Below are 26,604 nucleotides of genomic sequence, written 5' to 3' on the forward strand. Positions count from 1 at the left end.
GGATCTAGAGTCTAGATAGACACAAATGCCACCATCCTTCTTTGTGACGTATGTTAATGAGCTAACTCATGCCCTTGGCTCCTCGATATGCCCAATAATGCCAAGACACCATGTTGGCCAACTCGGATTGAATTTTGTCCTTCAATGCAATGGGTGTTTGGGCACATTCAGATCAACAAGAAGTTTGTGTGTGGCTCAAAACTCACCAATATTGTCAAACTGTTGTGGATGAGCAGCGAGTACATGTCCATCTTTAGGGACAATAGATGAGTGACTGGTCTGTTGTGAAGATGTATGTTGACCTGAGTGAATACTTCATCTTGTGGTGTATTTGGAACATTGATCACATGAAAAGCAAAACAATCATGGTCAGCACTGTTCATGTTGCTACTCCTGAGACTGCGACTACTCATAGTGCTGAGGCTCATGTTGTTCAATCAAATGCATTTCATGGGTGGGGTTGTTGTCGTTGTTGTGGTGCCTGCCTGAATCTTATGGACAATCACAGCTTGGCCCAGTGAGCTAATTTTCCTAATGCCATGCATGCATTTCGAGCCTGGCGATGGTCCCTTCGAATTGGGTGAGGGTTTCCACAATTCTTACAACATGCCGATTTCCTGCTGAAAGCAGAAACGTTGATACATTCCTTTTTGGCATGTATCACGCTGCCACTGGGAGCGGTACTAAAAATATTGTGGAATGGAGCTGAGCAAGGAACATGGAGGTAACTTCATGGGCTCGGCCCAACTCCAAAGCTTCATGGGCTCGGCCCAACTCCGAAGCTTCATGGGCTCGGCCCAACCCCGAGGCTTCATGGGCTCGGCCCAACTCCGTAGCTTCCTGGGCTCGGCCCAACTCCGAAGCTTCATGGGCTCGGTCCAACTCCGAAGCTTCCTGGGCTCGGCCCAACTCCGAAGCTTCATGGGATCGGCCCAACTCCGAAGCTTCCTGGGCTCGGCCCAACTCCGAAGCTTCATGGGCTCGGTCCAACTCCGAAGCTTCCTGGGCTCGGCCCAACTCCGAAGCTTCATGGGCTCGGCCCAACTACGAAGCTTCCTGGGCTCGGCCCAACTCCGAAGCTTCATGGGCTCGGCCCAACTCCAAAGCTTCATGGGCTCGGTCCAACTTCGAAGCTTCATCGGCTCTGCCCAACTCCAGAGCTTCATGGGCTCGGCCCAACTCCTAAGCTTCCTGGGCTTGGCCCAACTCCGAAGCTTCATGGGCTCGGCCCAACTCCGAAGCTTCCTGGGCTCGGTCCAACTCCGAAGCTTCCTGGGCTCGGTCCAACTCCGAAGCTTCATGGGCTCGGCCGAACTCCGAAGCTTCATGGCTTGGCCCAACTCCGAAGCTTCCTGGGCTCGGTCCAACTCCGAAGATTCCTGGGCTCTGCCCAACTCCGAAGCTTCCTGGACTCGGCCCAACTCCGAAGCTTCCTGGGTTCTGCGCAACTCTGAAGCTTCCTGGGCTCGGCCCAACTCCGAAGCTTCCTGGGCTCGGTCCAACTCCGAAGCTTCCTGGGCTCTGCCCAACTCCGAAGCTTCCTGGGCTCGGCACAACTCCAAAGCTTCCTGGACTCGGCCCATCTCCGTCTAATCTTAGTTTGGGAGATCGACGATTCGATTCCAAACTTGGCCGAGCCATATCTCTTCCTTTTTTATATTCTGCCAGGGGGCAAGGATAACACTGGGTGGTTTGCAGTAATTTGTAATTTGTTCAGTGTGCTGTTGATAACTCACTTTCTGTTCGCGAAGGACACAGTGGGATATTTAAAGTCCACCAGGTAATAATACCAGATGGGATCGAGTCATACAAAAGACCTTAAAAATGATATGTGCTGTTTCCTTGCTTCATGATGCTCAGTACTTCGGGGGTAGAGCACAGACATACTCCTTGACTTCGTATTGACGGAGAGAAGAGCGACGTTGTGAAGATGCCATCGCTGGTACCCAGAGTACCCTGGGAAATTGTGTCGCTTCCACCAAACTTAACAGCCCCGTTTTCTTGAAGTCAAGGCTGTTGTCCAATATCTCTGTCTGCCTGGATGTAATTTGTGTGTCAGCCGCTCCTTCAGCTTTAGACCCTGTAAACTATGAAGACTATAGACCTTTGAAAGACAAGTGCGCTACCACCGAGCTATCACCACCTACCACCGAAAGACTACGCAAGATCTGTTCTACCATCTGAATGTTCCAGCTATGACATACCTTTGTACCTGTTCAAACTGTAACAACACCTTGATACATTTTGAGCTGATTAATAAGTTAAATAAAATATAAGTTCCCTTACAAGGAAATTCAACGCAGAAGGAGGTCATTAGGCCCATCTAGTCTGCAAAATGGTTGCCAACCTATGGTCGTTTATCTGTGCTGTAGCTTTTTTTTAAACGCTGAACACCAAGCAAGGAAGCAGCACATACCATTGTTAAAGTTTTTGGTATTACTGAGCCTGGGTTCGAGCCGCCAAACTCACTCAGAGCAGACGCTCTAACCATTGAGTTTGAGCAGGTAATAAAGCTCCTTCATAGGTTGTTTTAGCAATTGTTGCAGCAACTATCATTTGGAAGAGCAAACACCCCATTTCAATGTGGTTGTTTGTGAGCGATTTCTAAACAAAAAGGAACAGAAAAGGTCATACCATATCTATCGTGGTATAATGTATAATCAGTTGACAACTACCCAGGGCAATGCTTGCTGATTGCCCAGATTTGGTGTGGTCTCTCCCTTCTCCGACCCTAGCTCTTCCACCCTCCACCACTACTCCCAATAACCACCCCTGCACACTGCCAGCCGGACCAGCCTCGTCACGACCTGAGCCCGAGTGCGAATGATTCGCCATCCATCTCAATGAAACACAATTACTGGAGGTCTATTCATCACACCGGTCCAATCGATTCTCCTTGTCCACATGACAAAGTGGGAACTGCCTCGTCAAACGGAACCTTCTAATAGCCTCTCAGGATGGCACCACCACCAGCGGGACGCGGAGCCGGTACAACGAGACTGCTCCGCGTACTCCGCGCTTGGTCTCTTGGATGCGAAGTCGAAAATGACCAACAAATAACATCAGGAAAATCTAGGAAACAGATCAGTAAGAGCATTAATTGGCATCAATTTTTAGAAGACCATCTCGGTAGCGCTGGAAGCCATATGTTGCAATAGTGTGACAGGGAATTTGAGTTTTTTTTCCATTCATGAGCGTAGGGTGGTACTCCAGTCCAGGGAAACACTATATCCAAACTTCCCTGATACCAATTTGGCGTAATCTTCATCAGTGGTGGGCAGCTGTTTCCAAGCAAGTGCGGATTTTCTTTTGTTGCCATTCTCAAGGCGTAATAAACCTTTCATGAGCTTTAATGGCAGGTTGTTAATTCAAGGCTAAATGTAACCGGACTGGGCTAACCCCATGCCTGCTTGGAGTCGCTTCCGTTAATTACCAATGAGCAGGGGGTTTGGGAGGGGGAAATGAGGGGCGGAGGGGGTGTATGTGGGGCTGCGCTCGGCCAGACGCTTCCGCAATATTATGCCATGCCATTATCATCACAGACACCCCCAGGGCTATTGTCTCTGTGCCTGAATGAGCCGCATCCACCTATACATTATTGTATTGTATTGATTTCTATGAATTTATCACGGCTTGCGGCAGCTGTGTTGGTGATTTATAACGCACTTCTGGGGGTAATTTGGACACATCCCGAATCTTTGAACCACAAGGCACCTCCTTCGGTAGAGGAATATTTATTTATTATGTTATTTTTTCTTTGCTATTATTTTGGATGTAACAACCGTTAACTATATTTGCTTAATGATACTTTGCCAAATACAGTAGAATGTTTACTCTTCATTGCAGAATATCCGATGTGCACATAAGGACATGCTCCTGGGCTGGTGAATTTGTTTGTAGTGTTGGAGCTGTAGTTCACATTAGTTAAAGTTTTACTACCACCACAAAGATAGCAAGCGGCGCAACCTGGTCTCAAGAGATATCTGAGAAGACCAGACTACTTGCTACCCACAGTTGCAGAAATTTGAAATTTGTTCAGGGTACCAGTGATAACTTGCCTATTCTTCATCGAAAGACGCATTGGAATATTTAATGTCTACCAACTAATGTTAGCTGACTAATATGCTGTGTGTGTGTGTATGTATGTATGTATGTATATATATATATATATGTGTATATATATATATATATATATATATATATATATATCTGTGTGTGTGTGTATATATTGTTGCGGATCCCGGCTCTGTCGACGTACTAAGGGGTGGGGGGGGGGGGGTTAGGTTCCCGTTTCCCCTCAGGCACCGACCGGGTCCCTGGGCCGTCGACCGCGAGACGAAACTTGCGCCCGGCGGGTTGCGTAGCAACTCCAATCACGTGTCAAAGGGTTATCGATCATGACCCGAATACCTTTGAGACAACATGGCTGGGAAGACCGGGAATTGAACCCCTCTCGTTCCCACACTTTATTCCAATCGGGTGCGCCGAGCGGGTCGCACGGTGTGGTTCGTGGCTTTACTCTGCGTGATCTAAGGGCTTAATTGAGCAACCGGATTTCGTTCCGGATGATGCTGAGTCAATGGGTTAAAGCACACTCACGGGCAGGTTGAAAGGAAACAAAATGTACACTTCTTTTATTTACATTGGCACAGAAAAAAGAACGAGAAGCAGACTTAACAATTCTTATCTATCTTAATCCCAAAATAGGTGCCTGGCACACTCGCACATGGGGTGAATCGCACACTGGTTAGACTCGTACCGGTGGACGTGCGGACGCTGACTTGAGCGGGGCAGTTCCCGCGTGTGGCGCACGCATCGATCCGGCAGACAGCTTGAAGGAAGGTCCACTCGGAGGACGATCCGCCGCTTGAAGGTCAGGTCAGCTCGGACGACGAATCAGCACGGATGACGAACCAGCTAAAGGACGAAGGACAAGGGCTGCATGGAAGAACCAGCTCATAGGACGGTCGGCTTGACGGACGAACGAGGAGAGAGTGCTCGAAGAATGATCGACACTGACCTTTATCGGGTGGAATCCCCTTCTCGAAGGTTCCATGGCCTACCATTGGCCGAGGTTAGTCACGTTCGTTTATTCCCCCCCTACCTCCTTCTGGAAGGTTCAACGACCTCCCATTGGCCGAGGTTGGTCACGTGCGGTCATATTCCCCCCTCCTCCTGGAAGGTTCCACCATCTATGATTGGTCGCTTGTTGGGCACGTGTGGTCATTCAGGCCTACCTCCTTTGGGAAGGTTTCACGGCCCGTTTTTCCCCCACCCACGAACCAACGTCTTCTTTCAACCACACGGAGGGTTGGAATCCTGCCTAACTCAACGCATATCTGCTTTATTTACTACACAATGGGAAGGGAGCTAATCTTTACGTTTAATAAGAAATAACTGACTGCTGCAGGCTACATGTTGTCGTGTAATTAACTAGAGGGGGTGTCCTTTATTGCAAAACCGTAACGCTGCCCCCTCCTCTCGCCCAGACACATCCCGAGTCATCCACATGAGGAGCGGCTGGGGGAGATGGGCATTCATTTAACATTACCATTAGTGTGACCCATAGATGTAATTCCCCTAACATTTTAACTCTAACCCCAATGTGTGTGACAATTTAAACTAAATATGTCCCTCCTAATGCGTTGAGAAGCTACCTAACAGACTCACACCCACAACCTTATACTGTTCGCGTATTGCCGGAATTTGGAAACTAAAACACATATCCGGTGGGCAACATTTTTACATTTACACACTACACACGATTTATTTACAAAAACTATGGCCCAGGACCTGGACTCAAAGAAGAAAGAATGGAGGCACTTGTTGCTGGAGACATCTTGTGGCTTCTTGCCTTGGTAGGCTTCCTAACAAAACCGGCTGGCCCTGACCGGTATATAGGCCATTTCAAGATCATAAGGGCCATCTAATTTTCACCTTTCCACACATGGGTCATTTTATTTTCTGAACAGGGCAACTGACACGTGGTCCAAAGGTGTGGCATCAATGCCATCCAACAGGTGGTCCATTCAGTAAGATGATGGGGGCAGCCAGGACTGCAACAGCAGGAATGTGTGGCCACAAAGCTAGTGGTCCATAATGGGATGATGAATGGCAGCAAGACGCTGCGACAGCAAGGTGAGTCCTCATGATGGCCCTGGGGCAGGGAGGAAGACAAAGCGCAACTAGCACAAGGAAAGGCAATGGTGGCACATGCAAAACGAAGCAAACCAGGTATTGCCATAACTGGTGCAGTGAGAGGAACACCGGCAGAGTGAGCTCGAGCTTGGCCCTAATCGTTCGCACCCCCCACCGTCTACTACACGACCCTAGCCCTCCTTGTATTTACAATTCGTCTCTACAACTTGTCTCCCACGTCCCTCTTTAATGTCAAATTCGTACCCAACTCCCGCCAGGTTCTCCCAGGAAGGAAAGGCAGAATGAAAATGTTTCGCACTCACGTCGTGATGCATCTCACCCATCATACATCGAGCCCCGTGGTGCAAAATTCATCCCCTTGTGGATGGTGCGAAGGGGTCCTCACAAATCCTAACTGCACTATCATCATTACACATTTTACCTCCCCGGACTCGTACCCTGCCAATCGGCCTTCGTTAAACTATGTGGTTCTAAGAACCCAAATTCCCATTGCCCACACAGCGGTGCCCCCCTGAATTTGGGTCTTGCCCCTCGATTTTTCTATCCGTGCCCTTGCACAATTTTGGGGCTGGGTCGTGTGGCTTCACCTGCAGGTCTACCCGCTTGCGCCCCCTCATCCACTGGAGCTGCCTCCCGAGATTGCCTACTCCTCACCCTAACCTATTTGGGGAAGGCCCTCCTTGGCACTTACCACCCAATGCCCACCTTGGCATTTGGCACCTGAGTCCGCTTCCTGGATTCTCAGGCCCACTCACACGCTACCCTAACTGGCTCCCTGGGCCTACTTATGGCCTTACCTGGCCGACGAGCTCTCAGTGACCGGGGTGCCTCAGTCAACTCTACCAACCAAGCCACATGCCCAGCCATTCTACTGCCTCATGCACCTCACAAAAACACTACCATTTCGACAATCAGCACCACAGGTGTCAATATCCATAGGCATTGATGAGGTGTGTACAAAGATGATAATTGCAGCAGAAGAAGTTGGAGTCAGGTGGACAAAGAGGTTGTTGAATATATGCATAAGAGATGGGTCAATTCCAGAGGAGTGGAGGACAGGGTTAATTGTGCCGATATGGAAGACGAATGGGGATGTTCAAGATTCGGGGAAGTTTAGGGGCGTTACACTCCTTAGTCATGTCATGAAGATGCTGGAGAGGGTTCTGGAAGGGAGAATAAGGAAGAATGTGAAGTAGGAGATTGGAGAAGAGCAGCAGGGGTTTCGAAAGGGCAGGGGAATGACAGATGGGATGTTCGCACTGTGACAGGTGTTGGAAAAGAGGTTGGAGGTGCAATAGTCAGGTTCATTATGTTCAGATTTATAATTTCGTTCTTTTTTTGTGGAGATTAGCAAACCTATACATTTTTGGAAAGCTTATAGCACCAGGAATCCGAAAAACCATGTTTCCATTTGCGCAAATTTTTCTTTGGCGGCCATATTGGATTTTCAAAATGGCCACCATCGGAAACCTATTTTTCGCGATATCTCAACATCCGAACCACCTAGAGTGCTGATTCCAACACCTATACCCACATTTTTGGGGATGAGGAATCACATGAAGCCATCTAAAATAATCTACTCATTTCATTTCATTTCATAATTCATGTACATGAAAATAATCATTTCAACATGTTCAGTTCATGTACATGGAAAGTCATTATATCAGACCTAATAGTTCATTTAAAATAAACCTCATGAAGCTCACAATTACTTACCTGTTGTCGTTTTATATATTTGCAGGTCTTGAGAGAAGATGAGTGAAGTTACGACTCAGCCCACACAGTGGCAGCACTGCATAATTTGTCAAACCGCTTCAGCAAAATATGGAACGCTTGTCCAGCAGCCCAAACCGGACTCGTTTGAACACTTGCTACAAACCCTTAATGATAGAGCAGCCTACCATGATGGAAAATATGTTAAAATTCACAGTCGCTTAAAGGATGAAACAAGTGAAAGTCTGCAATTCAATAATGCAGTTTGGCATCGTATCTGTTATTCAAATGCAACCAACAAAGAGAAGGTACAACGTGCCAAAGACCGCCATCAATATCACATTTCAGCCGGCTCCTACACAGAGAAAAAACGTGGACAAAAGCGAAAAAGCACAGAACTGGACGAACCATCAACTTCCACCACCAGTCCGTTTACACGTTCTGCAACAGCTCCATTCATTAAGGAACATTGCTTTTTCTGCCAGGAAGATAACGAGCAAAAATTGTACACATTGAGAACAGAAAACGGTGGGAAAGCATTACACGATGCTGTGGAGCTGTCTGGAAATCTCACCCTGCAAACTAGGTTAAACACATCCATCTCACCCACTGATGCACATGCAATCGATGTTCAATACCACAAGTCATGTTGGACAACAAATGTATTCCATGTGTTACGTACCAAGGATAACAAGGGAACAACAGAGAGAGGTCATCCGTTTCAAACATCATGTTTGATTGAGTTGATTAGCCTTGTCGACTGTCAAACTCAGAATAAACAATACTTATCCATGGCACATATTGAAACAACATACATCAACTTGCTTGGTGGCACAGATGCATTGGCGCACCACTTCCCTGCATATAGTAGACACTGGCTCAAGGAGAGAATTCTTCTAGAACTACCACACGTAACGTCTGTTAGGCAAAAGGACAGGAGAAAACCTTCTGTTCTTTACTCCCCAGATGCATGCGAATCCGATATGGTTCAGTCTGCCATGATAGAAAGTGAAGTAGACGATCTGAATATTATCTATAAAGCAGCAAAGGCATTGCGCAGAATTATCAAGAACTTCCACCAACAGGAAAACTCATCCGATGCTATACAGGTCACTAGCAGCACAGATGATGTTCCAGCAGCACTCCACGCAATGATCAGATGGGTTATGGTGGGGCCAACAGAAACACTAGAAACTGAAAAACGAACCACTCACGTTAACAGAGAAGTACTCACTGTTAGTCAGATGCTATTGGGTGGATTCAAATCTGACAAGCAAGTGAACTATAGGCCCAAAACTGATTCTGCGACCTTCCGATCAACCAAATCACAAGAAACTCCACAGTCTCTAGGATTAGCCTTGGCAGTTCACCATGACACAAGAAACAAGAAACTCCTGGAAAGTCTCTGCTCTCAAGGTTACTGTGTCTCGTACAGTCGTGTTATGCACCTCGAAACAGCCCTAGCAAATGCCATTGTGGAAAACACCCTGAAGTTCCAAGGACTTTATGTTCCTCCATTTTTGAAGAAGGGAACTTTTGTGTTTTTTGCAGCTGATAACACAGACTTTGCTGAAGACAGCGTGGATGGCAAAGGGACAACCCAATGGAACAATCATTGCTGTTTATCAAAAACGTGACACTCAAGGAGAAACATTGGCGCCACAACTGAGCATAGCTGACACTACCAGTTTGTCAGTGACCCCGTACCAGGTTCCTATGCTTCATTGTGACAAGCCGGTGCCGAAAACCATAAAGAGAACAGACACATTCCACATCAGCAAGGATGGTATATCACCAGCGTATCACCTTACACATCTAGGATGGTTGGTTGCTTCTATGATCACCAGAATGCAGAAATCAAACAGCACATATATACCTGGTTGGGCAGGATACCACTCATTGCTGTCGGGTAGTCACAGTTTGACACAAGTCGGAGTCTTACCCCTTCTACCTGAAGTAGCACACGAGTGGTCGACTCTTCTGACCGTCATCTCTCAGACAACTCAGCTAAAGAACTTAGTTGTTGGTACAAGCCACCCTACAGTCATTTCCTGGGATATGGCCCTCTATGAAAAGGTGATAAGGCTGCTGGATGCAAGGCCAGACCTGAAAGGTACCGTTGTACCTCGGCTTGGCGAGCTGCATGTGGTCATGGCTGCTTTGAGAGCCCTGGGTACTTCCATTGAGAACTCAGGTATTGATGACGCGTGGATAGAGGCCGACCTCTACGGACCTTCAACAACAAGGCAGATCCTGAGATGTTCGCATTACAAACGCACTCTCCGTGCTCATATTTATTCATATATAGCACTTTATGAAATGGCGCTGGACCTGTTCTTCAAAGATTATCCACAGTTGAAAGCCGTTTGCTCAGATATGTCAGAAGAAATAGACGAGGCATGTTCAGAAAAGGACAAGTTCACCAAAGCCACAAGTGTGAAAGAAACCAACACAAAACTGTTGAATGTCATCACTACAGCTGATGTTGTGAACATATTCAAGACTTGGGAAACAGAACAATCCAAAAAAGCCATGTTCAAGTCCTTGATGAATTACCTGCATCGAGTGGAGACAATTCTGTTCTTTGTGGAAGCTTCTCGGGACGCAGATCTCAAACTCCACCTCGAATCTGGTGAGGCACTCAGCAAGCTATTTTTCTCCATGGATCGTATCAAATACAAACGTCTTTGGCCGCGATACATAGCAGATATGTATGACCTGAGGAAGACGCATCCGGCCACATACAGGGAACTCGAGAATGGAAATATCTCAGTAACGAAATCTAGCATCCCCTTTGTATCAATCGGTGCAGACCACGCTTGTGAACAGGAAAACAGAGCAATGAAGGTTCATTCTGGACTTCCAGGCATCTCCAATAATGCCAATGCAAGGCAGAGATTCTTTATGGCCTCTCCAGAATTGTCACGGCTGACCAGAGAATTCAAAGATCAGTTCGACACCAAAACAGACAAAGTGACAGAACACCACGAACTTAGTCCGAGGGCAGTGAATCTGAACAATACAGCGGTTGAAAAGATCAAGGCTGCTATCATGAGTCATGGCAATCCATTTACCACAGAAGGAAATAGCATATACAACTTGATCACACATGCCTATGTCCCAGAGGAGCACACGTCACAAATCCTGAATATCGACAACATTGGTCAACACTTGTACGAAGAGTATGTTGACGAAAGAATCAACGGAACAGTCAGCTTATTTGCACCCGTGAAAAAAGAAAACAACACGATGTACTTGTCTGGTGTGAAGAAGACCAAGATCATGCTCAGGGACAAGTCAGTCGACTTGAAGGAAACAAAAGACTTGTATGGAAGGCTGATGATATTGACAAAATCAAGCCGTGATGTTGACCAGAAAGACGCAATAGGCAACTACGAATTCACCCTTACACCTCGCGCCTTGTTCGCACCAAACGGTGACCTGCTTCCTTGCCTTGACAAGTCAAAGTTAATCCATCTCCTTGTGAAACATGGAGACTTAGCTCCGGGTGACTTAGCTCCGACCTCAAGTCCTCAAGCTCAAGTCCATAACTCTGCAGCTATGAAAATAGCAGTAGTCGACGCCATGGTTCTTGTACAGAAATTGTCGACAAAACCAGCTGCAACAGTAACCGTTGAAGATCTCAGTGTCAGCTTTAATACCAGATTGATGTCACTGACAAGACATTTTGACGAAGTTATCCTCGTGTTTGATACTTACAAGGCCGATTCGTTGAAGCAAAGCACAAGACAAAAAAGACGAGGGGGGCACAATCCAGTCCAGTACCAAGTGAAGGACAATACCAAGATCCAACACATCACCATGAAGCGGTTCTTGTCACACGATCAGACAAAGTCAGATTTGGCAGAATATCTGGCTGAGAAAACGTTGGAGTACAACAGAGATGCCTCCAAGCTGATAATTATATGTGCAGCAGGAAAGGCCAAGAGTAACAAAGGCGTGCATTTTGAAGACAATAATCATGAGGAGGCAGACACTCTGATGATTCACCAAGCAGTGCTGGCAACTCGCCGCAATCCCAACGCAGAACAGCTTACCTTCTTCTCTCCTGATACGGATGTCCTGGTCTTGGTCATAGCTAACTATGATGTTCTGCTCAAAAACACTGCTGTCTCCCTTGTGTCGGGCCTTGTGCAAGTACAACCAATCTGGAACAATCTTGGCGTCGAAAAGGCCAAGGCATTGCCAGCATTCCACACATTCACAGGAGCAGACAATACTGGACGGTTTTCGCGAATAGGCAAAACAACATGGTTTGAAGCTTTCGTCAGAGCCGATAGTGACGTGATACAGGCCATGAGAATGCTCGGTGATGCTGCAGATGTGACCGCAGATCAGATGTCCAACTTGGCAAGATTTGTATGTGCAGTGTACGTACCAAAGGGAATATGTATCAACAGCATTCCGGAGTTGCGCTGGTACCTCTTCTGTAAACACATGACTGAAAGTCACAAGTTACCTCCAACGTTAGGGGCTCTAAATCAGCATGTTGATCGTGTACATCTTCAGGCAAGGGTATGGGCTCAGGCTACTATCGCACATCAAGTGTTCCTGGATCCACAGCAACATGGCTACTTCAAGGACAACGATGGGGAATTGAAACCACTAATGACAGATGTACCACCAGCACCGAAAGCAATACTTGAGATGGTCAGATGTCAGTGCAAAGGAGACTGCTCATCGAGACGGTGTTCGTGCCGTGCCAATGACTTGGCATGCACAGACTTGTGTTTGTGCAGCTCCGAATGTGAAAACGACGATGACTGTCAACCTGTTCTCTGCTCTGACGACAGTGATGAGGACATTTGAAAACCTATGAGGACAAAATGTTGATGAATGTTGACAAAGATAAAATTTCATCTATGGGAAATATTCTATGTTCAAATAAAAGTAATTATTACATGTATAATTATGGATTGTATAGCCTCATCTCTATATACTTACCTCTTGAATACATAAATCACCTGTTTAGGATATATGAGGGATGTGGTTTCATAATTATGATCCGTGTGCCACAATGTAGCGAAACATCACTCAATGTGGTATACATATTCAGAAAAAAACATGTTTCCTGAAAGTGGCCATCTTGAAAATCCGCTGTAGGCTGCCACCTGGTATCCCAGGGTAGGTGTACATTATTTTAGATGGCTTCATGTGATTCCTCATCCCCAAAAATGTGGGTATAGGTGTTGGAATCAGCACTCTAGGTGGTTCGGATGTTGAGATATCGCGAAAAATAGGTTTCCGATGGTGGCCATTTTGAAAATCCAATATGGCCGCCAAAGAAAAATTTGCGCAAATGGAAACATGGTTTTTCGGATTCCTGGTGCTATCAGCTTTCCAAAAATGTATAGTTTTGCTAATCTCCACAAAAAAAGAACGAAATTACATAACAAACCTGACTAGGTGAAATTGGGATTTGTGGAACTGGAGAAGGCCTATGACACTGTCCCGAGAGAGATGGTGATGGTGACACCGAGATGGATGGGAGTGCCAGAGGCAGAAGTAAGAGTGGTGGTAGGGATGTACAAGGGAATGAAGGGAAGAGTTTTGGTTGGTCCTGGGATGTCGGAGGAGTTCAATGTGAACATCGGTTTGAGGCATGGAAGCACTCTCCCCTCTCTCCTTTTCATCATGGTGATGGATCTGGTAATCAGGATGGTAAACATGAAAGATATTCTGAGGACGATGCTGTATGCAGACGATCTGGCTGTTGTGGTGGAGAGTAGGTGGGAGATGCAAGAAGTACTGGGGTAGTGGAAGGAGGAATTTGAGAAGCATGGGCTGAAAATGAGCATGGATAAGATGGAGGTGATGCGGGTTGTGCAGCGGAGACAATAAATGAATATCAGGTTGGAGCGGAAGGAGATCAGACAAGGAAATAGGTTTGATTACCTGGGTGGAACAGTGACTGGGGATGTTAAGACAGAGGTGCAGAGGAGGGTTCAGGTGCGTGCGAATGTATGGAGGAGGGTGGAGGGTGCAATGGCAGACAGAAAGATTTCAATGAGATTTAAAGGAAAGGTTCTGCTGTAATATGTAATGCCAGCCTATCTTTATAGTCTGGAGACGGTGGCACTGACAGAGAGACAACAAGAGAGGCTGCTGGTTTGCGAGAACAACAGGGTCAGGAGGATTGCAGGAGTGAAGAGGGTGGATAGAAGGAGAATGAATGAACTGAGGGAGGAGATTGGTTTGCAGATGAGCTTGATGGGGAGATGGGTGAAATTCCGGCTGAGGTGGGCTGAACATTTTGTGTGGATGGGGGAAGAGAGAATGGCAAAGAGAGCAGATAGGTTGAGGGAACAAGGTAGGAGGAAAAGAGGTAGACCACGGTTCAGACGGGAAGATTGTGTAAAGAGGAATATCAGTAAGGTGGAGGTGGTTGGAGAGTGGAGACGGTTGGCTGAGGACAGGGAAGTGGAAGAGTATTGTGGTTAAGGCAGAGCTGGAGCTTGGTACCTTTGGACCTCACCTCGTATAAAGGGAAGATGAGGAGAACAAGAACTTGCATTATCAGACAGACAGACAGTGGTGAAAACATAATCTCTGTCCACCTTCGTTGGAGGAGGTAACAGGTTCAGCCTAAATTAGGCAGATTATCGTCAATATAAACTTGTTTTATTCAAAGCAGGTTGTGCAGTCATTCTCTCCTCGGATGTACTTCTGTCACTCATACTAACAAACCATCAAGAAGTGGTTAATGCACTATCTCAAGGCAAATCTATTGCAGTAACATACCGCAAACAATAGATGGAGCAGTCGTTTTCTCATTTGAACCAAGCCACCTTGGAACCTATTAAGCCTCCAAGTCACCTTGGAAATGTATGTGGGGTTGACATAATTTTTTGATCTTGACCTAATTTTAAGGTCATGACCTAATTATAGACAATTTAACATTTCTCAGCATAACTCAACTACGGTTTATCCGATCAGAATGAAATCACCCTCTCTAGACAGCGTTTTAGTGAAGAGCATTTACACTTATTTTACATCATACCCCTTCGAGTTAAAGGTCAACATCAAATGTCGGCCTGAAAAAAAAAATGCGTTTTTTTGTCATCGCTCAATTTTGCCAGTGCGGAATCTCAAAGACCGCTTGGTCTTCCAAGATATTATTCCATCATAATAATGTTCCTGCACTGAAGTTGTGCACCTGGTATTTGATTAGTGTCCTTGACCTGCTTTTTCCGACTGTAACCTAATTAACCAAAAACGTTCTTTGATTTTCATGATGTTGAGTTTTATGGATAAATTCAAGACGGGGACACCTTATCTTCATTTAAACTCTATCCCTAAATGTTGAAGGTCAAGGTCATATGGCGATCCAAAAAATATATGCCCCTCATTTGATCGTGGGCGCCAGGGGAGGCTTACCCATGGCAATTGCCTTGTGATCGCAAAAATTTTGGTTTGAGTTGCATTTTCTGATTCTAATTATGTTTTTGTTCAAATCTTTGGCTTCCATTTCATGAAGTCTGTGATTAATAAGGAACAGAACTGTGAACACATAGCCAGATCCAAGCTGTTGATTCCCAGAAAACAAGATGGCTTTAGATAAAAATGGAATGGTCAAAATATAAATTTTCAAATAAAGTATAAATTAATAACATAAGCTTCTTTAAATACGAGGGGTATTCAAAAGGTTCTCGGAACAAGAGATTGTACTCACAACAGTCCAAGAAATACCGAGGTTTTCATATTGCAATGTTACTGCTGCTGCTGCTACTACTACTACTACTACTACTACTACTACTACTACAAATAATGCCTCTACTATTAGTACTCCTACTACTACCTCCGCTAATATTACTACTACTACTGCTACTACTACCATTAATACTGTTTGTACTGTTGTTTATACTACTGCTATTACTGTTTATACTACTACTACTCCACTACTACTATTACTATCATCACTACGTTAACGGCTCCATTTATTCCCACCTTTTTGTGAGGTCGGGCAGGGAACGATTTTTGAACCGGCAGGCCAGATCTCACGTTTGGGAAGGTGTTTGTGGACAGGATTTTTTTTATTTGTTCAGGGTGACGACGTTACTTCGCCTCCTCTTCACGAAAGACACTGTGACATCGGTTGTTGTTAGATTTAACTTCCACCAACAACCAAAGCTGCCAGGTGGGTCCCCTGGCGTAACACTCATCCAATGAACGGTGCACACATTGATGCCTCACTCACACGTGAAAACACCATGATGTTCGTGAAAAACACCATGTGAAACACCATTATGTTCGTGAAAAACACCATCATGTGAAGCACCATGATGTTCGTGAGAAACACCATCATATAAAATACCATGATGTCCGTGAGAAACGCCATCATATAAAACACCATGATATTCGTGAAAAATGCCATGATGTTCATGGAAAAATACGATGTGAAACACCATGATGTTCGTGAAAAATACGATGTGAAACACCATGATGTTCGTGAAAAATACGACGTGAAACACCATGATCATGAAAAACACCATGATGTTCATGAAAAATACGATGTGAAACACCATGATGTTCGTGAAAAACACCATGTGAAACACCATGTTGTTCGTGAAAAATACGATGTGAAACACCATGATGTTCGTGAAAAACACCATGTGAAACACCATGATGTTCGTGAAAAATACCATGTGAAACACCATGATGTTCATGTGAAACACCATGATGTTCGTGAAAAACACCATGTGAAACAGCATGATGTTCGTGAAATACACCATGATGTTCATGAAAAATACGATGTGAAACACCATGATGTTCGTGAAAAACACCATGATGTTCGTGAAAAACACCATGTGAAACACCATGATGTTCGTGAAAAACACCATGTGACACACCATGATGTTCGTGAAAAATACCATGTGAAACACCATGATGTTCATGTGAAACACACCATGTGAAACGCCATGATGTTCGTGGAAAAACACCATTATGTTCGTGTGAAACACCATGATGTTCGTGAAAAACACCATGTGACACAACATGATGTTCGTGAAAAGCACCATGTGACACAACATGATGTTCATGAAAAATACCATGTGAAACACCATGATGTTCGTGAAAAAACCTTGTAAAACTCTATGATGACCGTTTCTAGGTGAGTAGAGATTCCAACCCGGAGAGAGACAGCTGAAAGGCGAGCTCACAGCTATCTTGCCAGCACTCATTTTCAATAAAAGGTAGGTTTTATATATGTATATATTTAATAAGAAAAAATATTAATTAATTAATCGTTATCATTTATATCTGCAGTAGCCTACTAATAGTTATTGAAAAAGAATGATTCGTTCCGAGAACTTTTTGAACAACCTTTCTAATTGACATCATCCCACCTGTAGTTGTCCTTCTTGCCAAAAACGTTATCTTCAGTTCATCCTTGCATTCCTTGCTGCTCAACTTCAGTTATGCTGACGACCATCACTACAAGGGAGCCTTTTTGAAAGATCCACGGTGTTGCCTGAAGACTTCGGAGATCTTTGAGCATAGGTGAGCGATCACTTCTCTGATTACGTGGTCGTTGCGCGTAAAAAGAGACGTGATCTCTCAATTGACGTACGAGATGGAGCACAAACTACAGAACCTCGTGAGCTTTGCTAGGGTATGATGTATTTGATTAATCCCTCATTACATCATCGTGCATCATTGAATTAACACCTCGTAGCGAGTTGTATTTCCTGCGCTGCATTTGTCAACCTTTTCATTTGAGTTATTAAACTGCTTTTTACAAAGACACCCTGGTTTTATACACTGGCACTAAAAATCTTACCGGATCATACTTTACGACGTTGGCAATTTCATACCCCTCTAGCTTTTTGGCAAATTCCAGGCAAAAGCGAGACATCGCTTTCAGAGATAGATCATGCGTTATTATGGAAGCCTTTTGAAAATCCTGTGTCTTTCTTCCAGGCTTCATAGTTTGAGTCAAGATGATTCCAAAATGCCTGAGACTGGAGACTCCGCTGAGGATCTTGGACAATCTACAGGTGGGCAAATCGACACGTTGATCCATGTATGGAGATGCACTTTTCTGTGTGAGTGTCCGACAGGATGGTTCACAACGAGCACGACTTTGACCTGTCTAGTTATATATTGGAAAAGATACATTCGATACGATCGAAAGGGGGAGATTGCTAGGGGATCTGATAGAGATGTTTAAGATAATGAAGGGTGTGTACAAGATAAGTGCAATGGAGCAGAGTGGAAATAGTCAGGTTCACTATGTTAACAAATATAATTTCGTTCAAAATTTTGGTAGATTAGCAAAACGATACATTTTTGGAATATTCAGAGCATGAGGAATCCAAAAATTAATGTTTACATTTGCGTAGACACCTTTGCGAAAATGACACTCAGGACAGTGATGAAGATAGTCGGGTTCACTATGTTAACAAATGTAATTTCTTTCAAAATTTTGGGATTAGCAAACCTGTACATTTTTGGAATCTTCAGAGCATGGAGAATCTGAAAATCAATGTTGGCATTTGCACAGACACCTGCATGGCCGCCATTTTGGATTTTGAAAATGGCCGCCATAAAATACATATTTTGCGCGATCTCGGCTTCTAGTCAACCTAGAGACTTAATTAAATATGCTAATCCTATGTTTTCTGGGTCAAGGAATCCAATAAAGGCCTCAAAATAGTGCTCAGGATTATAGAAAAGCAACAAACAAAGGTAATTGAAAACCATTGTCTTTATATTTGTGATATAACTGTATTACATAATACATGATATTGCAAGTCCTTTGAAGTTATAGGTTGTTATAGGAAGTTATAGGTAGTATCAGATTGAACTATAAGTCCTATACACAGGATCTACGAGGTCTATACCGTTCAGGAATATGCTTTTACAGATCTTCATCACTGTCCTGAGGGTCATTTTCGCAAAGGTGTCTACGCAAATGTAAACATTTATTTTTGGATTCCTCGTGCTCTGAATATTCCAAAAATGTGTAGTTTTGCTAATCTACCAAAATTTTGAACGAAAAAACATAGTGAACCTGACTAAATGTGTTAGGACCGGGAGCCGTATCTTGCGGGGAAAGAAGATGAGAGTTGGGACAGTTTTAAGGCTGGGTCTCTCAGGCGGAGAGTGGTTAATGCTTGGAATTGTCTCCCAGGAAAAGTAGTGTCAGCGGAGGTGGTGGGTAGGCTTAAATGGGATTTGGATAGGTACTTCGATGAATTGGAGATAGAAGGGTATGGGGAAACCAAAGCTTTCAGAATCATTGGAATCTTCCGCGATGAAGCTAACTCCGACGGCCTTTCACTCACTCACCGCAGGTTGGTTGGTGGTCTTTCTGTCTTCTACCGACTCCTCTCCGGCCTTGCTCCCCCAGCTCTCTCTGTGCTCTGTCCCCCAAATATTCCTACAGGTCGCACAAGATCTGCCAGCAACCCTCTTATGGTTAAACTGCCAAAATCAAGACTCTCTGCTCACCTTCACTCCTTCATTCCTCTTTTCTCCCGCCTCTGGAACAAACTCCCTCACTCTCTTCAATCCCACTCCTCCTCCAGGTCTTTAAACCAGCTGTTTACCACCATCTCTTATCTTCCCCCATCCAAAACCTTGATCTTTTCTACCCCCGCTAATTTCACCCGAGATACACTTTTTTGAAATACCAACTTCTTTCCTGTAAGTCCTTGAAGTGTCCTTGTGTTTTATACTTCTCCCACCCCCCCCCCCCCCTTCCCAAGCCTCCTCCCCCACAAAGCCCTCTCCCTCCCACAGATCTCCCGATGTCCCTGCTCTCAAATGTTGTGTTTGTGCTTCTCCTTCTCTCCCCATCTTGTCTACCGCTACCCTTATTATATGTTTTGTGTGTCTGTTTGATTTTTTTGTGTGATAAATGTTAGCTCTTTCACGAGCCTTGATCCTGTATACAAAAAAAAAGGGTATGGGAATATTGGCTTGTGTGGATGGTAGAGAGCTTGTACAGTCCCTTCAGAAAGTATTCACACCCCTTAACTTTTTCACATTTTGTTGTGCTACAGCCTGAATTTAAAATGGATTGAATTGAGATGTTGTTGTCACTGATCTGCATGTAATACCCCATAATGTCAAAGTGGATTTTTTTTTAAATACAAATTTTTACACAGTAATTTAAAATTAAATACAGAAATATCTAATTTACATAAGTATTCAACCCCTTGAGTCAATACTTCATAGAAGCGCGTTTGGTAGCGATGACAGCTTAGAGTCTTCTTGGGTATGTCTGTATCAGCTTTGCACATCTGGATTTATGGAGTTTCTTCCTTGCAGATTTGCTCGAGCTCTGTCAAGTTGGATGGGGAGCGTCGCTGAACAGCAATGTTGAAGTATTTCCACAGATTTATTAATGGGATTCAAGTCTGGGCTTTGGCTGGGCCACTCAAGGACTTTCACCTTATTGTTCTGAAGCCATTCCAGTGTTGCTTTGGCTGTGTGCTTCGTCGCAGTGAAGGTAATTTTGTTAAAATATTTTGAAAACAAAAAGGAAATTATTGTGTAATAATTTCTAAAATAAAAGCTCCACTTTGACTTTATGGGGTATTACGTGTAGATCAGTGAAAAAAATATCAATTTAATCCATTTTCAATTCAGGTTGCAACAGAACAGAATGTGAAAAAGTCGAGGGGTGTGAATACTTTCTGACGGCCGTGTGTGTGGATGGGTGACGATACTGGGGTTGGTGCAGTGCAGGCATGATCGGCCGAATGGCTTCCGCCTGCGCCAAAGTTCCTTTGGTGTCCTTGTGATTCCCGACCCGTCTGCTGGCATTAGTTGGTAGACCTTAGAGATGGTACGGTGTCTTTCGACAAAGAGTAGGTGAGTATATTCCTCGGCACCCTGAACAAATTACAAACTCCCACATTGTCATGTGCACGCACCTGCACCACAGCCCAGCTATACCAATGATGCATCCCAGCATCCCAGCATCCCAGCATCCCAGCATCCCAGCATCCCAGCATCCCAGCATCCCAGCATCCCAAATTAGTAATTGGATCCTCATCGAACACGCAGTTGATCAGGATAAAGATAACTTTCTATGCTGAGAAAATGAATTTGGAGAACGACAAAAAAGCCTTCTGTGTACAAAAGTGTTCGAGTGAATATAACACTTGAAAGAAAAGATTTGAAAATGTTTTCAGGATTAATTGGAAAATCCATAAACGTCTTTTATTCCTCATGTTGGTGAATAAGGAAAATTAAAGCACACAAGCGCGGCTTTTAAAACGAAGTATATCACAAGCAATAACAGTACACAGAGGATTAAGAAACATCAAGAAGATTGCAACACTTGCGGAGAGCCTTTATAAATTTCTAAAATCTCATAAGCTTTTGATATCACAAAGGTCATGCTTCAGTTGGTGGCACTATGTGGTTCTAGATTTGTGACCGGGCCATCGAGGAACCCAAGATCCCCAGCACGCTGCTTCGGCGATTCGGAAAAAAGAAACCTGCGATGATCTGGGGGCATCGTGATGAGCACCAATTTAATAAAACCGGTACACGCGGCTCGGACAATCTGCATTACCGACAACGCACGCTGTCCATGAACTGATCTGATTGAGGAAACTCATTGGCCAAACAAGTATTTGGTTGATACACGTGACCCCCTCCAACTACGAGCACAGTCGGTGGACCATCAATTGTCCTCGCTAATCAATGGCGGGCGGTTCCAGCCAGTTGATCTCACCATTTTATTAAGTGGCTACTGTGATTGAGTGAAGAAGCTTATTAGTAATTCCTTCCTAATTTATGGTCTGTAGCTCTGTTTAACAAGATATGCAGAACACAGTGTAGCTTCAATAAAAATGTAAAAGGACAACCAAAAACAAAAATAGGGACAGTACCCCTGGGCGCTCACCTGGTAGAATAAAGCAGCACACTATACATGACTAAAGGTATTTCAAACAGTATCACGGTATTTTAAACCAATTTCTATGGTCGCTAGAAGACAGGGCGGCATATAGAATGAAGAATTATCCTTTTTTTTTTTCTTTTTTTTTGTATACAGAATCGAGGCTCGTGAAAGAGATAACATATATTTCACAAACAAATCAAACAGACAAACAAAATATATGAAAGGAGGGAGCGGTAGACAAGATGGGGAAAGAAGGGGAAGCACACAAACACAACATTTGAGAGCAGGGACATCGGGAGATGTGTGGGAGGGAGAGGGCTTGGGGGGAGGAGGCGTGGGAAGGGTGGGGGGGGGGGGGGTGGGAGGATTATAAAACACAAGGACACCAAGGACTTCCAGGGCAGAAGTTGATATTTCAAAAAAGTGGATTTGGGGTGAAATTAGCGGGGGTCGAAAAGATCAAGGTTTTGGATGGGGGAAGATAAGAGATGGTGGTAAACAGCTGTTTTAAAGACCTGGAGGGAGGAGTGGGATTGAAGAGAGTGAGGGAGTTTGTTCCAGAGGCGGGAGAAAAGAGGAATGAAGGAGTGAAGGTGAGCAGAGAGTCTTGATTTTTGGCAGTTTAACCATAAGAGGGTTGCAGGCAGATCTTGTGCGACCTGTAGGAATATTTGGGGGACAGAGCCCAGAGAGAGCTGGGGGGGCAAGGCCGGAGAGGAGTCGGTAGAAGACGGAAAGACCACCAACCTGCCTGCGGTGAGTGAGTGAAAGGCCCTTGGAGTTAGCTTCAGCGCGGGAGATTCCAATGATTCTGAACGCTTTGGTTTCAACAGCGTGAAGACGAGCTAGGTGTGAGGCAGGAGCACCAGCCCAGAGGGGAGAGCAGTATTCCATAGAGCTGCGGATGAAAGCCTTGTATGTGGTGAGGAGCTCAGGTGTGCCAAGGAAGGACTTTGCACGACGGAGGATGCCCAGTCGGCGACTGCCTTTGGAGGCCAGATTTGAAATGTGGTTTCCCAGGAAAGATCATGGTAGATAGTGAGACCCAACAGCTTGAGTGACAGAACATTTTAGAGAGGAATATTCAGAAAGTGGATGGGAGGGTTGTCCAGTCGGTCTTTCCGGAGAGACATCGTAAGAGTGTGAGATTTGTCAGGATTGAAAGACATGTTCCACTTGTTTGCCCAGTCTGTGATTTTGTCGAGGTCTGCAGAGAGTGAGGAGGCTGCAGACTGCCGATCTGAGGGATGAGGAATGGAGCAACAGAGAGTAGAGTCATCAGCAAAGAGAAAGAGAGGATTTTCAAGAGAGTCAGAGAGATCATTTATGAAGACCAGAAAAAGCACAGGGCCCAGAACACTGCCTTGGGGAACTCCAGCCTGAACAGGAAGAGGAGATGAGAGAAACCCATTCAGGGCCACACGTTGACTATGACAAGACAGGAAGTCCGCCATCCATGCGTGGAGATTTCCATGGATACCAAAGGAGGAGAGTTTGGTGAGCAGAGCGGGGTGCCAGACCGTATCGAAGGCACGTGATATGTCAAGGGAGACAGCTCTAATTTCCTGTTTGGCATTGAGGACCTCCATCCATTGTTGAGAAAGCAGAAGCAGCATGTCCAGAGTAGAGTGACCACGTCTGAAACCAAATTGATGATCAGAGATCAGGCCATTGGAGAAGAGGTAAGATTTCATATCCGAAGCAATGATGGATTCCATGACTTTGCTGATAATTGGGAGAAGGCTGATTGGTCTGTAGTTGCTAGGATCTGTTTTTGCACATTTTTTGTGCAAAGCGGTGATGTTGGCTGATTTCCAAGCAGATGGCAGATGACCTTGAGCAAAAGAGAGAGTGAAGAGAACAGAGAGAGGGAGTGAAAGAGCGGAAGAACAGGATTTTAGGACCTGTAGGCTGATGCCGTCAGGTCCAGTTTCAGAATCAGAGTCGAGGGTTGACAGAAACTTTTCCACCTTGTCAGGAGGAAAGGACACAGAGTCCAGGAGCAGCTGGGTATGACTGGGTGCGGTGGGTACAGAGAGGGATGGGTTTGGGACACAAGATTTAGAGGCAAACACAGAGTTGAGGCATTCAGCTTTTTCACGTGCGGAGTCAGCCGTGTAGCCATTTGAGGTGATGGAGGGGATGGAGGGGGAACAAACACCAGAAACAGATTTGACCAGACGCCACCAGGATTTGGAAGAGAGAGACAGATAAGAGAGTTCGGTCTTGAGAAAGGAGAGATATTGTTTCCTGGCTCTCCTGAGGGTGGACACACACTTGTTTTGGGCTTTGTGAAAGGAAATGAGATTTCCTTCCGTTGGATTTGCTTTCCAGGGGACGAAGGCAAGTTGTTTCTGGGCAACAGCCTCACCACAAGATTCCGTGTACCATGGACGGGAGGAAGGGTATGACAACTGAAGACGAGATGGGATAAATCTGTGCATGAGAGAGAGCAATTTACTTTGGAAGAATTCCCAGGATGAGTTGATGTCAGAGGCGGTATAGATGGGAGACCAGTCCAGATGATTGGTGGCTGCTTGAAGACTGTGCCAGTTGGCCTGCGTGAAATGCCAGACTCGTCGACGCTGAGATGGCTCTCTGAGAATGATCAGAGAGATGTCCACTTTAACAAGTACATGAGCCGATTGGAGCAGAAGAAGAGCAGCAGATATTTTCAGGGAAGTTAGTCATAACCAAGTCCAGAAGGGAAGATGCTCCATTGACTGAGATCCGGGTCGGGAAATTGACAGATTGTGTCAGTCCCAGTGAGTCGCAGAAGTCTTTTGCTGAGGAGCCATGGCTGGTGAGAGAGGTACCCCCACCCAGCCAACTGGCATGGTGACAATTGAAATCACCACATACGAGGAAGTGAGAGTTGGGATGGGTAGATAGAAGTTGGTCCATATTATCAGACAGCGAGATGTAAATGGAGTCATCACTGTTTGGTGGACGGTACAACACACATATGAACAAAAGGTGGGAGCGAAGGGGAATCCGTAGCCAGAGGTATTCCTGGGGGTGAGGTGGAGAGAGGGCAGTGCAGGGCGAGTGAGGAAGTGAGTTTTTTTTAAATAAAGATAGCAACCCCACCTCCAGGACGAGGCTCAGGTCTATCATTCCGGAGGAGGGAGTAACCTGGGAGAGATACCAAGGAATCAGAGACATCATGAAGGAGGAAAGTTTCTGTTAAGCAGATCACGTCTGGATTGTCAGAAGCAACCTGTATGGAGAGATCAGTCAAGTTTGAGCGAAGGCCCCGGATGTTTGAGGTCCATACCGTTAATGAAGAGGAAGGGGGAGCATCGGATACAGAACAGGGGGGGAGGGGGGAGGGTAGGGTAAGATGTGGAAGAGGAGGAAGTGGTAGGGAGAGCTTTTGAAGGTGTGTCAGAGATTTCAGAATAGCTTGGAGAAAGGGAACAATGGGGCGGACAAAAGGTTTGATGGTGATTTGGTGAGGCACAGTGAGGCACAGTGAGGTGTTATTTGAAGAGGGGGAAGAGCGAAGCAGAAGGTTGGGGGAGATGAAGGTGAAAGTTGGAAAGGGGAGGAAGCGGGGAGGACGCTTTGAGGAGGAGGGGTGAGAGGGGAGTCTAGGAGGTAAGGGGCGAGGGGGGAGATTTGAAAGGGATGGGTGATGGGGAAGATTTGGAGGGGAGGGGCAAGGGGGAAGATTTGAAAGATGGGCGATGGGGAAGATTTGGAGGGGAGGGGCAAGGGGGTAGATTTGGAGGGAGCAACCCACCGTCATGCCCCCCCCCCACCCCCATATACACCTTAGACCCAGATTTTTCTCATGCCGTGAATAAACTTTGGTCCATCATGGTTGATGAAGGCTGTGGTCAAGTTTCATTGAAATTGTGTGTAGTTTCGGAGGAGAGCAAATACATGTTTTGGAGGTCAATCCTGGACTCACGTTGACCCCCCCCCCCCCCCGCTTCCATCCCCCGCCCTCTCCCATAGACCCCTTCAGACCACGATTTTCTTAATGACGTGCACAAACTTTGGTCAGGTGATGAAGGTTGTGGTCGAGCTACATTAAAAGAGTGTGTGCGGTTTCAGAGGAAATAGCAAATTCCTACTTTGGGGGGAAACCCACATCCCCCCTTCCCCCCCCCCCCCCTCCGCCCCGTAAAACTCCCCTGGGGCCCGATTTTTTTTCATGCTGTGAACAAACTTGAGTGGCAACATACCAAATATCATTTTGTATTGACGGATTGACTGACTGACGGACTGACGGACTGACGGACTGATGCACTGATGGACTGATGGACTGATGCACTGATGCACTGACGGACTGACGGACGGATGATGCGCCATCGCATTAGCTCACCGGAACTATGTTCCAGGTGAGCTAACATGAAAGGATCAACAGTAGACGCTACAAAGAACATGGAATACCAATACTCAATACTAAGGGAGATGAAAACATGAAAAGCGGTTCACTAAATGAAGGTGACACAACAGTGTTACGTGTTACGCCCCCAAAGTCCGGATATGGTGCCCCTTAGAGTCTCGAGAGGGAACACGGCAGAAAGATTTGTTATTTTTGAGTGTTCTAATAAACCATGGTAAAACCACACCAATGCAATAGTGTAGGACAAAACAAGTAATTGTATTAAGAACTCTCACATACACAATAATAAAACTTGACGAAAGTACCATGAAAATGTCATTTGCATCTCATGAACAATACATATGATGGTACCATCATTCCCCAATACTCTCCAATCAATAAACTCACGATACGCCAAACATAAGTGGAATGTAACAAACCCAAAGTCCGTACATGAATCCCCACACTCATTGAAGGTCGAAGTTGTGCAGAATGGCAAGAACAACAGGCCGGTATC

The sequence above is a fragment of the Myxine glutinosa genome, chromosome 6, assembly GCF_964187855.1.
Source record: "Myxine glutinosa chromosome 6, kmMyxGlut1.1, whole genome shotgun sequence".
Lineage (NCBI taxonomy): Eukaryota > Metazoa > Chordata > Myxini > Myxiniformes > Myxinidae > Myxine > Myxine glutinosa.